This window comes from Camelus ferus, chromosome 16, assembly GCF_009834535.1.
Source record: "Camelus ferus isolate YT-003-E chromosome 16, BCGSAC_Cfer_1.0, whole genome shotgun sequence".
In the NCBI taxonomy this organism is placed as follows: Eukaryota; Metazoa; Chordata; class Mammalia; order Artiodactyla; family Camelidae; genus Camelus; species Camelus ferus.
Genome location: NC_045711.1, coordinates 23,461,000 through 23,473,754, shown reverse-complemented (window position 1 = coordinate 23,473,754; position 12,755 = coordinate 23,461,000). Strand labels below are relative to the sequence as shown.

The 12,755-nt window shown below is 60.3% G+C and overlaps 1 protein-coding gene across 8 annotated transcripts in view; it reads left to right on the top strand.

The window, feature by feature from the left end:
• Positions 1 to 12,755, top strand: part of SEPTIN9 (septin 9) — a 151,424-nt gene that overhangs the window by 113,092 nt on the left and 25,577 nt on the right. Inside the window, exon 1 of one of the 8 annotated variants that reach the window (XM_032456742.1) lies at positions 5,910 to 5,947. The exons of the other annotated variants lie outside the window; for them this stretch is intronic. The gene's annotated coding sequence lies outside the window, so the exon portion shown is untranslated. Of the gene's footprint in view, positions 1 to 5,909; positions 5,948 to 12,755 lie in introns of those variants that run through there. 8 annotated transcript variants of the gene reach the window in all.

Sequence of the window (12,755 nt, the reverse complement as noted above, 5' to 3'; positions counted from 1 at the left end):
AGCGCCCCCACCTGGCGGTCCTCCCTGCTGACACCCCGGAGAGAGCTCACGGGGCCAGACGCCGCTGGTGCTGTGGACACACTGGGTTTCTTTTGTCCTTGAAATCCCCGCAGGGTCTGACTGTTTTGTTGCTGAGTGTTCAGGATTCTGGTTGTGTGTCAGCAGAAAAGAGTTTGCAGCCCTGGGAAACACAGGCTGCCCAAGGAGGGTGGGGTGGGTGGGGCTGGAAGTGTGCCGGGGGCTACTGCTTGTCTACAGCGTGACCATCACACGGGATAATAGAGTTGGCTGCAGGTGAGAGTTCAGATATCATCAGATAATTTCTGAGACACATTGTTGATTTAATGATAGCTTTTCAAGAGGAAAAAATAAATGTGTATTAAAGGTGCCTGGGAGGGAAAGATGCCACCTGACAGTGGGGGTGGGAGGAGCACTTCTTAGAAAGGAGGAAATGGGGCCTTCCTGTCGCCGAGTTCCACAAACATTTGCACGGCGCGCCACCTAGGAGACCAGGAGGAGGTGAGTAAGCCAGTCCGGCCAGTGCTCCAGGTCAGGATGTCAGGTGGGAAACACGAAAAGGGGGGTGGTGGTCACATCTGATGGGGGAACATCCAGAGGGCTTCCTGGAGGCGGCGACTTTTAACAGGGGATTTTAGCTGGGGTTTGGGAGACAATGGGGACTGGATGAAGAGCATAAGGTCCTTACAACACAGCCTGCCTGTAATGCGCCTGAGTGGGGAGGCGGTCAGGGCCAGAGGCGTCCGTCTGGGGGTCATGGCTGAAGCTGGTGGTGGAGGTGAGGCCAGTCTCTCCTCTCCCCACAGGAGACTGGGATGAGGGAAGAGGAGTTCCCTGTGTGCTGTCTAATCCCCTGCCTTGGTGGACGAGGAGAGAAAGTAGCCTGGAGAAGCACCCCTTTAGGAGGGGAGCTTAGTGCGTGCCACGTGCTGCCCCTGAGGTCAGATGGGGGAGGAACTGAAGGTTGGCCGTGAGGATCTTTTTAGGAGGTTGGTTTTAGTGGTGAAATGGGCAGAATCCAGATGGCAAAGGTTGAGAAGTGAGTGGGTTGTGGTGGGGAGTGAGTGATAAGAGGCTGGATTGTTCAGAGAGGGAGAAAGCCTACATTTGGAGGAGGGCGCTGGGCCAGAGGAAGTGGGGATGGCCATGTTTTTGAGATGCCCCAGCCTGAACTTCTCCCAGGTCAGGTTGAAAAGGAACCGGAAGAAAGAAAGAAGTCAATTCCATGTGACAAACAGCCAGCCCCCTGCAAGCAGTGGTCTGCTGCAGAGAGAAATCGTGCGGGCAGGTGCATGCCGGGGCCTTCACTCTGGGGCTTTGGGGGGCCTCCTGGGGATGGTGGGGACTTGTGCGTGTGCCGGCACCTTTCTGAGTTCTGCTTGCCTCTAAGCACGTGGGCTTCCCGGTGGGGGGGGGGGCGTGTGGCTGCATATGCCCCGCGGCCCACGTCAGCCCCCAGACCCATGCTTCCCCTGTCCCTCGAGCGGGGGAGCCCGGCGACCTGCCCACAGAGGAGCGGGAAGGATAGCTTCCTTGGCAGTTGACGGGAAGCCTCTGCTGCATCCCCTGGGGGTTCGCCCGGGGTGGGCTGGTAGAAGAGTTGGCAGGAGGGCTGAGCTGGGTGCTCGCAACCAGGCTTTGGGTCGGGGCTTGGCAGGAGAAAAGTTGGGGACCTGGGAACCTGGGGTGGGGCGGTGTGTGCGCGCGCATGTGCGTGTGTGAGAGTGTGCGTGAGAGAGGCGAGGGGGAGGGAGGGAGGACACTGTGTAACCACTTCCTTCTCTGCTGCTGCGGCGTGCTGGATCCACCGACCTGGGCATCACGTGGGTGTCCCAGCATTGCAGGGCAGGTGACTCCCTCAGGGAGGTGGGAGCCCCAGCTGTCCCTCTGTGGCTTCTGGAGTGGGACCCTGCGGCAGGACAGCTGACCGGTGCTGCCTCCCGCTCCGTGACCGTTCTCTTGGGGGTTCCCAAGGGAGGATGGTGGGTGCTGCCCATGGGCAGGTGGAAATGGCCCACAGCATCCTCGTCAAGGACACCATGGGGCCCCTTCCTCACTGCACGTCAGCAGGTGCCCAGCGAGGGGGGCTTCCACAGCTTTGTGGGGGTGAATTGAGATCAGAGTATCCCAGGAGTGACAGCCTTGGAAAACCCAACTTTGAGACCTCATGGGGTGGGGGAGTTTCCCACGGAGGGTTGCAGGCTGGGAGCAAGCTCCCTTCCAGGTCTGAGTGTGCGAGAAGCTCCTGACTTAGACGTGCTGAGCTCGGGACTGCGGGGCTGTACCGAAGGCAAGCTGGCTCAAGGGGAAAAAGGACACATTGAATTCTTTTTTCTTTAGTCTGCTGTTAACACATTCACCTCGTGCAAGCGTCACCGCTCTCTGCCTAGTTCCAGAACATCTTCACCACCTTGAAAGGAAACCCCATGCCCCTTAAGCAGCCCCTCCCCACCCCCCGCTGCCTTGGCAACCACCACCCTCTGTCTCCATAGACTGGTTTTTAATCGGTGCAATTCTGTGTGACTTTGAAGGAAAGAAACAGAAGCATGTGGAGGTACTTACCGGATGCAGGGGCGGCCGGTGCCTGGCTGTCCCTGTGCAGGAGAGGCAGGAGCTGCAGTAGCTTGGATCCTGGCCACCCTCTCCTCATCCTTTCTCCTTTCCTGGGGTCTCCACCTGTGTTCCCGCCACTCCCTCCTCTCTCCCTTTGCAAACGGCCCCCAGTAGATAGCTTTCCAGCCCGCAAGTCTGCGCAGCCTGACCTCCGAGCTGCTGGGCCGTCCAGCAGGAGGGTTCCTGCCTCCTTGCCACCAGGGGAATTCCAACAGCCCAGCCCACTCTGGAGCTGCTGCATTTACGTCAGGTTCCTCCTGGCCCGAGCACCTGCGAGCCAGGTAGGATAGGGAACGCCCCAGAAAGGGATGGGTTGAAAGTCGCAGGAACTGACATCTTTGGAACCATCTGAGCGATGCTTAGCACGCCTCTGGCAAAGAGATTTCCTAGGAGAAGCTCTGCTCTTTCTGATGGTGGAATCTGAGAGAAATGGCCCCAGTCCTCCCCCAGAGAGGGGGCACTGTGATGGAGGAGTCAGCCGTCTCAACATTACCTTACAGTAGACACTGCTGTGTGTTCCTCTGAGCCACGTCCTAAAAATGTTCCAAATAAAAGGCTCTCTCTCCAAGGATCTGGTGTAATCTCAGGATGAAACTGAGAGCGCTGAGAGCCGTGCTGTCCAGGACAGCAGCCCCTGGCTGCGTGTGGCTCTTGGTTACTTGAAATGTGGCCAGTCCACACTGAGGCGCAGGAAGGCCAGAATGCACACTGGATGCTGAAGACTTTGCACGGAAAGAAAAAGACTATAAAACATCTCAAAGATTTTATTATTGATTACATGTTGAATTAATAATATTTTAGCTCTCGGGTTAAGTAAAAGGCATTACAATTAAAGTCACCTGTTTCTTACTTTTTTTTTTTTTTTTTACGGTGGCTACTAGAAACTTGAAAACTCCGTCTGTGGCCAGCCTGTCTTGGGAGGCTGGAGGACTGGATGGGCAGCTGCGCAGTCCAGGCTGTTCTCTTTGGATGTCGAGTGTGTCCAGAGGGCAGGTGTTCTGTGTTGAAAAAGCCCCTGGACTGGGGGCTTGTCGGGTGCAGGGATTCCCTCTTCTGTGCTCTGGGGGCCCCCATCCGTGCCGAGTGAGAGAATGTCACAAGAGGAGTGTGTTCTGTGTATAAAGCACCCAGGTCGCCTCCTGGGCCCAGAGATCTGGGGGTGGGGGGAGAGGGCGGGCAGGGTGAGGGCTGGGCTTGGAGAGCAGTTGGTTTGCCCATGTGGCGCCCAGGAAGGAGGGTAGGCCCTGGGAGTGGACTCTGGGGCCAGAAGGCTGGAGGGACAGAGGCTAGAAGGAGGTTCTAAGGAGAGTGCTCAGGGCCGAGGAGGCTGCCAGGGCAGGCGTGGAGGGGAGGTGGCATCTCTGAGTTAACTCTGACGCCGCCTGGCCTCCTCTGCTGCTGATTCCTGGAGCTGCCTTTTAGGGCCCAGTGACGAGGTCCCAGCTAAGTGCGCAGGGGAGTTGGAAGGGCCTGGACCCTCCCTACTCTCTGCCCCAGGAAACCACCTTCTTAGAGGAAAAGAGTATGTTTTTTGAGTGGCTGCCCTTCCTGGTTCTGGACGCACATGTCTTGCTGTAGTTCTTGTGGCTGGAGTTGATTATGCCCATTTTACAGATGGGGAAGTTCCTGGCCAGCAGACGTTGAGTAATGGGCCAAAGCTGGTGCGAGCGCAGGGGCCTCCATCCGGTTCTGACTTTGAAGCCCGTGTCTCCGATCCACCACGGCCTCCCTCCCACTGAGATGCGCACAGGGGCTCTAGATGTCCAGTGCCTCCCCGGGATGCTCCCCCAGCTCTGGCAGGGCGCCTGGAAACCAAAGGCAGCGGTGACTGCGTGGCCACTCCGCGTGGGCGTGGGCAGGGGCGTGGGACTCAGCCCCCTGAGGCCTTTGTGGCAAAGCCACAGACCTCGGAGGCCATCGGGGGCCAAGCTGGCTGTCAGGAGTGGGCGCGGCCGCTGCTGGGGAGAGCGGGCCGCTGAGGAACGTGGTCTTGGACGTGGTCAGCCTGCTGTGTGGCCGGTGGGATGGGTGCCTGGGCCTTGCCCACCACCCACGTGAGGGGACTGGAAATGGGAAACCTTGGGTGCGGCCTGGCCCTTGGGGGCTGGGCTGGAATTCTTCCTCCTGGAGGCAGGAGGTTGGCCATGGACTGGCAGGTGTCCCTGGCTCCCAGACAGCCTTCCCAGGTGTCACTCAGGCTCTCTTGCACTTGAACTCACCACTCCCTGCCCCAGGAAGACTGTCAGTCCGGCCCCCAGGCTCTCTCTCCTCCTGTGGGAGTTGGCCTGAGCCCAGTGGGCCCCGCCTGTGCCTGGGAGTGACTCACTCCCTCGGGGTCAGAGGTCGTGGCACAGGATGGGTCAGGCCTATTCCAGTGTCCAGGCCCAGCTCCCTCCTCTGGGGCACCCCTGGCTCACCCCCTGAGGGTCTCAGCTCTTCCCAGGGGCCTGCAGGGAGGGGGGAGAGGAGGAGACTCCGGAACTCTTTACCCAGACCCTAAGGGCTGGAGAGGCAGGGGCTGGATCTGATTGGGATTGGAGTTCAGAGGCTCCAGGAAGAAGAAAGCTCAGGGTGAGCTGACTAGCCCCTCCGCCTCCCCAGCCCCCGCCCCAGACCTCTCCTCTCCCTTCCGGGGTCACTTCCACCCCCGCACACAGCAAACGGGGCTGGCTGTGCTCTGGCCCCCAGCTGCCCGGAAACCCCGACATCTCTGTGGAGGTGGGGCTGCCTGATGGCCTAGGTGTGTCATCTGAGCTGCTAGGGGTCAGGGCCAGGTGGGGGGTGCACCTGGCAGAGACAGAGCAGGTGGGGCAGCAGGGAAGGAGGGTGCCCATGGGCAGCGGGCAGTGGCAGGTTCTTGGCATCACCCAGGCAGGAGGATGGGCTGGGAGGAGGGAGCCGGTGACTTGCAGGCACAGGGACTTCAGGGGTGGAGGGCAGCCTGGCTGGATGTCCAGCTCTCTTTCCTGGATCTCTTCCTTGGAAACCATGTCACTTTCCTTTTGGGAGTGACTCAGGCTGGCCCGGGAACTCCTTGGTGTTCCTTAGGCATGGATAACGCACCCGGGGTGGGGGGTGGGTGCCAGGCTGCAGCCGGACGCCCCTTCTCGCCGCCCACCCCACCCACTACCTCTGTGCCCCTCACCCTGCCCCCTCGGAGCCACTTCGCTCCCTCCCTACCTCTGCCCGCGCTCTGGGAGGCTCCTTGTTCCTCGGCCACAAAGCCCCTTTGATCCTCTGCTCGGCTCCCAGCCATGTGACCCGGTGGGCGGGCCGCGCTCTCAGGCGGCCAGCGCAGCCCGACTCAGCTGCTGGGGTGAGTCCTCGCTCCCTTTGTTCCTTCCAGCCTCCACCGCTTGCAGGGGGGCCTTAGGTGGCATGGCTGCCCGGCAGCCCCCCAATGGCTGGGCTGGGAGCGGCGCCTCCCTGGGACCCCCAGGCCCGGCCCCCCCAGCTGGCGGAACAACCCCCCTGGGCCCCAGGAGAGGGGCGGCGGGAGCTCGGTCTCCACGCGGGGCCCAGATTTTCGGCCGCGGAGCAGAAGAGAAGGGCTTTGTGAGCCACAGCCGTGTCTTTGTAAATATTTGGCCAGCTACCCGAGTGGTGAAGCCCTCCTCTGGCCTGGAGTTTCTTGGAGCCCTATTTCCCTTTTGCAAGGGGCTTCCCTGACTTCCAGGAGGACGGGGAGGAAATGTGGACTGGCCACCGCTGCCTCTTAAAATCTTCCCGGACAGATCGCAGATGGTCAGGACAGATTGCAGATGGTCAGCCGTTAGGGGTAGGTGGCAAGAGGACTGGCTGGAGATTAGTTTCAACAGACGCTAGAAATGCCGGAATCAGAAGTGTCCGCGGCCGGCATTGTGATCCGGGGAGTTTCTGCTGCAGCCTGTCTGGATTCCTGGGAGGTGTTTGGGATGGGCTTGTGTTCCTGGGAGCCGGCAGGGGAGGGAGGTGGTGGTGGGTGGGCCGGGCGCGGGGCTGGAAGGCCTTGCTGTGCTAAAGCACGGGCCCGGGAGGGCATCTGCCATGCCACGCCAAGGAGCAGAGGTGAGGAAGCGGCTCCTTGGGGACATGCCTCCCCCTGGGCTTTTGGGCCAAGCCGGCCGAGAAGTTGGGAGAACCCCCTAGACTCAAATCCCACAGCCAGCGCAGCGAGTCAGCCCAGGCACCCGAGCTGGGAGGGCCGAGGTGCTCCCCGGGTGAGCCATCTGCTCTGAAACTTCATCCCAAATGTCCCTGGGGCTTGACTCAGCTCCCAGGCTGCTGCCCGTCGTCCTTGTCCCCCTCCCTTTCCTCTGCCGTGAAATCTGCTGGCATTTTTGTTGGAGGTTTGGAGAAGCATCTCTGCTCACCCAAGAGAAGTTTGACATTCCTTTCCTGCAGAAAAATGTGCTGCCCGGCAGCGGTCCATACAGCGGGTTCCTGAGTTGGAATTCAGTTTGGCTCCCGCATAGAGAAACCTGTTAGGGGAGGAGGGTGAAAAAGGCCCCCCCAATCCCTCAGAGTTGTGTGTGCTCACCTCCTTCATTCATTGTCGCTTTACCTTAAAACTTAGGACCTCTGTGGGGGTTTACGTCAATGTCATTGCTGTTTGGCAACCCGTGGGGGCAGGGGGTGGATTCGTGCCTCTCCCCCCTTGGGTCTCTTCTGGGCTAAGACGTGGCTGGGGAAGGAGGCCTCTTCTTAACACCTGTCTTGGGGGGACCTGTGTGGTCGCTGACACCCGCTCCCCGGGCTTCCCCGATGCCCCCACCATTTCCACGTGGTGGCACCTGCAATACGTCAGGTCTGCTGGTCTGTGTCTGTATGTCCACCAGGCTCTGTTCCCTGGGGCCTGTGTTCTTTTGGGGTGATGGCCAGTTCAGCTGGTCTGTGGGGAGGACCTACTGTGCTTGGGGGCACCAGGCATCCTGAGATGGGGAGACAGAACCTCGTTCTGATGGGGAGGATGCAGCCACGAGGTGAACACAGCCAGTGCTGTCGTGGGCCCCACCAACCCCCAGCCTGGCGGGGCCCGGAGGGGCCTTCCCCGAGTACCAGGTCTGCTGCCCCAGGCCTCCAGGACGGGGCTCACAAGGACTTTCACCCCAGAAGCCCTGACCCGTTAGGGCAACCAGAGCCGCTGGGTTGGCTTGCCTCCCCACCCCCTCCCACTTCCCCAGCTCCCCCACCCATGCCCTCCCCACTTCCTGTCATGTCATCTCCAGCCTGAGCTGCTCTTGTCAGAGAGGGCAGGCGGCTTTGCAGGAAAGAGGCTCGCTTCCTAGGGGCTGAGACGCCTTCGGGAGAAGGGGAAACCCTGTCCTTAGCAGAGCCCCGCCACCAGCCCGAGCAGTGCCCGGCTTCCTGCAGTGTCAAAGATCTGTAGGCTTTTTCTGGAAGCCGGGCCCCCCCTGCACATTTCAGTCTTGGGCCAGGTTCCCCACACCACCGGCGTCCCCCATTGGTTGCGTGTGTGCAAAGGAGGGCTTTATTTTAGTGCTGAGGGTGCGGACAGATGCTTGCTGTCCACGCCTTGTCCCTGGCCGGGGTCTTCCACAGTGACCCGTGGTCAGCCTTCCACACCTGCTGTCCCTGCCCATCTCTGTCCTTGCACTGCCCCCCACCCCCAACCTTGGGTTAGGCCACCGATGCCCCTGAACTTCAGAAAGACATGGAGTTGGAGCTGGATATACCCTGGTGCTGAGGACCTGGAGGAGGGGCCTGGCTTCCTGCAGCCTGGGTCTTGGGGAAGATGCTGCCAGCAGAAGGCATAGCCCTTGGCTGGGACTCCGTTCCCAGACTTCTGCCTCCCAGCACCGAGCTTTGATTTGTTTATTGGGTGCCAGCCTGGTTCCTGGGACAGGCAGGGACGTGTTCTCAGCTCAGTGGAGCCTGGTGACGCCTTCCCAGGGTCGCTCCCGAGGTGGCGGGCCTTGCACAGTCAGCTCCGGGGCTCGGAGCCCCACGGAGATGCAGGTCTGCTTACACGGGGATGGCGTCTTGCCCCACCTGGCAAGCCCGCCAGCTGGCCCACCGCCCAGTGAGCTCACCAGGCGCCTCGTTCTGGGGCTGGAGAGCAGAGGCGAAGCAGCCCGCCCTGGGGTGTGGGTGGCGGGCCAAGTTCAAACCTGCTAGTCTTTCTCTTTCATCACCGCTGAAATCCCCAGAGAGCTCCGGTTCTGCCTTTCTGCTGGTGCCTGGGCCGCCTTGCCCTCACCTGGGCTCCTCGTTCATAATCGGCTTGGGGGAACTGCTCCACCCCAGAGGCGTCTGGGGTGCCGGGCTGGGCCTTGGTTTTCGGGGCAGGGGGCAGCTCAGCACATGGGGCTCTCAGGATGAGGATGGACCCATCTGCTGGCTGGCTCCTCACTTCCTGGCTGTTCCAGCCCTGACATGATTTTTAAACGCTTTCATAGTAGCTGGATCAGAGCAGAAGCCCCAGATTTCTTGTCACTCTGCTGAAGCTGGGGGTGGGGGACCCCCATCTGTGATATGTCAACGTCTGAACATCCAGGACTGCCCTTGGAACCCCACCTCGGGATTGGGGTTCAGTCACCGACACCCACATGGCCTTTGAGAAGGAGGTCTACCCCTTGCTCTGTTCCCCTGCCCCTGGCCCGAGCCCCCCAGAGGGGACGCCAGCCCCTGTCCTGCTTCACCGGTGCCAGGCACCCAGTGCCCGGTGTGTTCTCGCTGCTGCCCCTCCTCCCGCCTCCCAGATCCTTATCTCTTATCTCCCAGGCCTGCTCCAGGTGCCTGTCACCAGACAGGGACAGCAGATAAGGTTTCCTTGCCCCGGAGCAGGAAAGTGAGTCCCCCTCCTGCATGGAGAGCACCCCTTGCCAGGTGGGGACGCCTGTGTCCCGTCTGTGTGTCTTCACTGGACTGTGCACTGGTGTTGGGGTGTGTTCTCCCTGTCCGGGCCCTGGACGCCCCGAGTGCTCGCTTGGTTACCGCTGGAAAGGATGCTCGGCAGCACCGTGTGACCGCAGCTTCTCATCTTTTATCCAAGTGCTCTGTGGTTTCTGTAAGACATGCTCAAGACAGCCTGCGAGGAATGCTGTTTGCCTGCTCTCGGCACAGGAGCGCTCCTTGGAGCATTTTAATTTTTAAAGGAAAAGGGCCAAAGAGAGGCATTTCTTTGGTGATTTGAATACATTCTCCTGGGGCAGGGGACTGGACCAGATGACCTGGGCCTGCCCCCACACCCTGGTGCTTGGGGAGTCGAAGGGGACAGAGGACGGGATCCAAGTCTTTTGTTCCTTGTCTGCTGAGGACAGAGGAAGAGCTGCCTGTTGCTGGGTGTCAGGGCTGGCCCTCTAAAGTCTGCAGGGGGCTGGACTGTGGCCCTGATGAGCCGGAGGGAGAATGGTGGTTGACTGTAGCCAGGGGACGGGTGGCGGGCACAGGGTGCGGAGAGCGGTGATGGGGGTGTCACAGCCACTCTGGGGGGGGGGGACGGGCGGGTGATGCATCACCTTTTGTCCCCATTCACCTGCCCCCAGCGGCCGATCTGATGATGGAGACCACAGAGCAGAGGCATTGTGGCCACTTTGCCAACCTCATGCTCTGCTGGTGGGTTGCTGCTGCCTGTCACTCTGGTCACCCCAGTAGCTTTGCCATCAGCCTGCCAGGGCCAGATCCCCACGACCGGCACTTCTGACCACAGTTTACTCAGTGCCTGGGGTCCTTCAGTCTTCATGTTGGGGATTTTCATTTAAGGGACCTTTGCTGCCAGCTGGTGGGGCTGCTTCCCTCCCCACAGGACAGGTGGGGACCAGGGCAGAGGGGAGCAATGGGTCGGGACATTTCCATGACAAAATGTCCTCCTCCTGTGGGAAAAAGAGCAAGTTCTAAAAGGTTTTTGTTTTCCATTGGTTCAAGTGTAGTTGTTTAAAAAGTGGGAAAACAGAAGGCTCTCCCTGGTGTCACCCGCTGCCTGTGAGGTCCTGAGAACGGGTGGGAAGGGGCCTTTCCCATCTCTGGGCTGTGGCCGCTCGCCACCCACCACCTCCACGACCACCCTCTCCCTGGACTCCCCAGAGCTTCCTTTTAAAACACACCAGGTCAGCTCTTGCCCCCATTTGGCAGATGTGAAAACTGAGGCAAAGCAGTGCGGTCACACAGCAGCACTGAGGTTGGTGAGAAAGTTATCTCCTGTAGCTCTCGACTCTTCTTGGAGAAGAAAGGAGGTTTATTTGTTAGAAATAAATTAGTTTTTTAGGGAAAAATTGAGCCATTTCTACTCCAGGCTACCTTACCCCAAGGCGACCCTAATTACAGCCACTGCTCCCTGGATCCCCCGGGGCCAACCCAGAGAGGCTGCTTTGTGCTCCCAGCAGGGCATTGTCACTGAGATGGCCTGGTCCCAGGCTCCCCAAATCAAGCGAGGTCGATAGATGTTCTAGGGGAGCAGTTTCCCAGCTGGGGCAAATGGACTGCCTGGGTCCTTGTGCACCTCTCCGTGGCCACATGGCCCCAGACATGGGGGTTGCCTCCTCGGAGCCATGGTCTTCTGTCCAGAGACCGTGTGACAGTGTCCCATTTCCTGTGTCCTGGAGGACGAAGGGAGACAGACTGAAATGTTTAGTCCAGACCCTGGAAGGGAGAAGTGCTAAGTGTACGTTGCCCGGGTGGTTAAGTGCAGACCACATGGCAGCCCTGGGCTGAGCTGGGTGGCGGGGAGACACACAAGGCAGGTCTTCCAGAAGCTTCCGGCCCAGTTAGGTGATAAGTCTACGCCAGCTCTGGGAGCTAAGATAAGGTAGCTCATTTGCAGTGGGACTCAGCAAAGGCTTTGACATGCAGCTTTGAGGCTCTTTGGATGCGGGAGCTGGATGAGGGGGAAGAAAGGGGTTTTGAGTTCAGGAAATTGAAGTGGGGCTGGAGTGTGGGCAAGGAACGTGGTGGGCAGGGGCAGAGGAAGGGGCCTGGGAGGCGTGGGGCTGCGTGTCCCAGTGGCAGTGGTGAGGGGAGGGCAGTTGTCGCAGCTGCTCCTCAAATGGCTCCCGTCTGTGAGTGCCACCCCCACACAGCACCCCCTCAGCAGATGCCTGCTTCCTGCTTCCTGCTTGCCTGGCACAAAGCTCCTCAGCTGTCCTTTCCCATCTTTCCAACGTCTTGGCTGCCTCCCCAGCCTCCTCCAGGGCTCACTGGAGAACTGGACGGCCCGGTCCCATCTCCCCGAGGCTCCTGAGGCCCTGCCTGTGTGCCCACAGCCACCTCCATCGCCGTTCACTCATCCACTCCCTTGTGCATTCATCCAGCGATGCTTTTAGGGGGCACCTGCTCGGCAGCCCTGAGCCGCCGAGCTGCCACGGTGCTTGAGGGCCTGGCCCACGGGGCCCCGGAGGCGTGGGCCAGTGACCTCTGTGCGCGCCTCAGTTTCTGCCTTGTCTGCGGCCAGTTCCAGGGCTGTGGGGCAGACGGGTGAGTCAGGGATGAGGGGTTGGTCCCCCGAGAGCTTGGGCGTTCGTGGGGTGGATGGAGGTGAGGGAAATCCTGCTCCGTGGGTGCCCCCGAGCGGGCTCCCTGCCGGCTCACCATGGGGGTCTCCAAGGATGGCTGAGAAGTACGGAGCCAGTTAACCCCACGGGACACCCAGAGACCCGACTGCTACAGTTATAATGAAAACTTGGGCCACTCAGAGGCCCCTCTCCCTCTGGGGCCTGTGCTGCCCTGTGAGCGGGGCTTTCCTGGGTTCCTCTCATTGTGGCTTGTTTTCACCGAGGCTCCTCCGGTGTCCTTCGGGTTTGGGGTCGGGGGAAAGAGGACTCGGGCCTCTAACAGACTGGTGGAGGGCGGGGGGAGGGGTCCTACCAAGATGGCCCAGGAAATCCAGTGGCTGCCCTGTGGCCATCATTTCCTGCCACCTGCGCTGAAGACTGACCAGACTCAGCCCCTGAATGGTGAGGGGTCCGGGGCTGGGTCCTGCTTCGGCGGCGGTGGCTCAGTCGATTCAGGTCCGTGGAAAGGGGCTGAGTGGGTGTCTTGGGGAGCAAAGGTTTTCCCCTCTTGTCCCTCCTGCCTGGAGACCTGGCGTGAGTCGAGTTCAACCTTCCTGGCTGCTGATGGGCTGTGTTTCTATTGCCACCTCCCCTCCTTTCAGGGTGAGGTTTACGGCTGGCTTCCTTCTGTATTTG